Genomic DNA, 3,154 nt, shown 5'->3' with positions numbered 1-3,154 from the left:
TCCTTCCGTCCCATGCAGTGGATGGAGGAGGGATTTGCTCGAAGCTGGTCTGGGGTCAGAAAGTAAAAGAAAATACAAAAAAACAACAACAACTAAGATGTTGATGGGGAGGCAGATGGACAAACTTCACCCCCCCTGGAGGGATGAACCAGAGACACACTTAAGCCCTCCCCGGAACGACAAAGGATGTGCGAACACAAACATACCCAAATCAGAAACCCAGGAAACACATCATCAATCAATTAAATAGATCAACCCCCACTCATGGATGGAATGAAACAAAAGCACAGGAAGGTACCACCGACTGATTGCAAGTCACCTTCAGAGCCAATCAGCTAATCACAATGATTAGCAACACTGATATGACCAATAATGGAATGCATAAAGACAATTTGTTTATCATTGCCACCCAGTCAGGAGCATCCCTAGTGTTTAGCCTACAGTTGGCATCCCACCAATCAGTTGTCTGTATTCTTGATACGCATCACCAGTCAGCCAATCAGCTGCATCTGTTCACCTGGCCAGTCACATGGTGACTGTTTACTCCATAGAAAAAAAGAGATGCCTCATTGGCCGCTGCAGTTCATTGGAGCAACGTGTGTCGGCGTGAGGGCAGAAGTGAGGTGAATACTGGCCAATCACATCCGCTCTGTGACGCACGTGGAAGCTTCTATGAAGCACTAGTCTCACGTGACCATTGTGTTGCCTCTTATAGTTGTCAGGCTACGCGAGACTAGTGAGGCACCAACCAAGGAAGCTTGCCCTGACTTGAGAGCATTTGGCCCAGAGCCGGAAGAGGCGTCTACCTTTCTATGTCTATGGCTTACTCCAGCTCACATCTGGGTAGAGGAAACTAAGAAAGGACAACCATTTCATGTCAAGCAAAACACCAAAAACAGAATGTCCACTGGGTCAGGAAAGAAGAACATAGTATATAAAGAATATGACAGAATGTTATTTAAAATAATGTTCTAATTATGACATTAAATAAGTCCCTGCAACCATAAGATTGGATATGAAGTGGATATGAAGTCCACACACACTCTGTACCGCAGCTCCAAAGATATCGATGCGCCACTATTTGAACATCAACACAACAACTCCCCCCAACCTCACTTGACGAAAGAGGAACAAAACATGAATGTCAAGCAATGATCGTAGAACAAGGTTCAAAGTACATATAGCTATGATACCGTATTGCCTTTTACAGAAGATAAGTGATGGCTAGCTCATCAGAAATAGCCCCCATTTGAAAGAAATGTTATGCATCATGGGTGAACTGAAATTCTCAAACACAAACACCTCCTCTGTGCTAGAGAGGAACACACAGCAGTGCCCTGTGCGTTCATTCAACTGCCAGGGTTGAATTAGCACCCAGGATTTTACCATGTTGATACGTAGACAGAGAAACCATGAAGTGGTAGCAAATGAATGTGGAGGGGTTTGACGTAGGCTCACAAGAAGAGGATCGTGTCAAGCTCACTGGAAGAGGGTGGGAAATATTTGAGTGATCTCAAACTTGTCAGAGAGAAACTAAAACAAACCGTCAGGTCAACATTTAAAATCAGTTGAGTGAACTCAAGAAGGACAGGTAATGGGACGACCAACACAATTCAAAACAATCAAACCCCCCCTACCTAGTTTACTTATTGGATGAACAAAGGAGGAAAAGATGAATGATGATTGTAATCATCCCCAATACACCCCAACACATTCTGACTGCCTGAAATTGACAGCAGACGGGAAGACAAGTCACTTATTTTACCTTCTTTTTTAAGAAAGGAAAGGGAATCTGAGAAGAAACGGCAACAGATTAGAGTGAGGAACAATGTAAAGCTACTCCTCAGAGCCATTACCACATAAAGAATGGAAACGCACATCTTTTCCTCTGTTTTTCCTGTGTTTTTTCCTGTTTTAGTTCGTTTTTTTGCACTATTTATGTTTCGGTGTTTGACGCCATCAGAACTGAATGAGGATAACCGAGTGAATGTTAAAAACATTTTAAGGTGATTTAAATAGTATTTATTTATCATATTAATTTAATTGAGATTTATTTATTTATTTATTCAACATTAGTTAATTTGTTCACATTTTGCTGAGAGAGTGGGAGAAAAGGCACAATCAGGCTGCTTACATTCGGTGGTTCGATGGTTTTATTATGATTATTATTATTAATATTACATTTTGGAAACCAAGGCTGAAACCAATCACATTATTGTGGTTCTAATATATTCTTTTCAAGTTGTTTCCATCCATTTCATAACAGCTTGTGCTACATTCTCAGTGGATATCCTGACATGCCTAACATGAGGGACTGAGCTTAATTAAAGTAGAACTGAAATATGATTAGGGCTGCAACTATTCATTCTTTTCTCAGCGATTAGTCTATCGATTACTTTTTAATTGATTGAATAATCGTGAAGCGCATCTTTTATAAATAAAATAATCAACACAAAAAATATTATAATAGATTTTTTTAAATAATTGACTATAATGATTAGTCTGGTTAAACCACTTAAGCCCTGTTTTATATTTAATCGTAGAACAGTGTCACATAAAAATAGCTATTTTAGCCAATCTACAAGCTTACAATGCATTACATCGTGACATGTTGTGAAGCTTGTAGATTTGCTATTTTTGCTATTGTATGTTGTTATTTATATAAAAGGGTAAATTTTCAATTATTTTTCTGAAACAATTTAAAAAATAATAATAATCAATTAAATCGATTAGTTTGATTAATTGTTGCACCCCTAAATCTGATTTCTTTAAACCTTTGATGGATTAGGATTTTTTTTATTTTCAATTCCAGCATTGAGTGTATTTACACTTGAGCAAAAACAATTGCTTGGAATGCTAAATGGCTACAGTCTATAGGCACATTGTGAATTAGAATTAAATGTTGTAAAAAAAAAAGAAGAAAGAAGTAAACTTGGGCACAGGTTTATATATCAGCTTCCTTCTCCTTCCTCTCAGCTCCCACAGATGGCCCCATATGGCTGCCAGCCGGGAGGCGCTAATTATCAAAGGTCAGGGGTCGGGGTTGTGCAGAGGGGCACCAGTTCCATGCAAACCCATGCACACACACACACACACGTAATGATGAGAGTGCTATGCAAAGGCCAGAGTCGTGTTCAACTCTCACCCTAGTAAC

Source organism: Protomyctophum parallelum (assembly GCF_964188405.1).
Source record: "Protomyctophum parallelum genome assembly, chromosome: 13".
Taxonomy (NCBI): Eukaryota; Metazoa; Chordata; class Actinopteri; order Myctophiformes; family Myctophidae; genus Protomyctophum; species Protomyctophum parallelum.
This window is presented reverse-complemented; position numbering follows the sequence as displayed.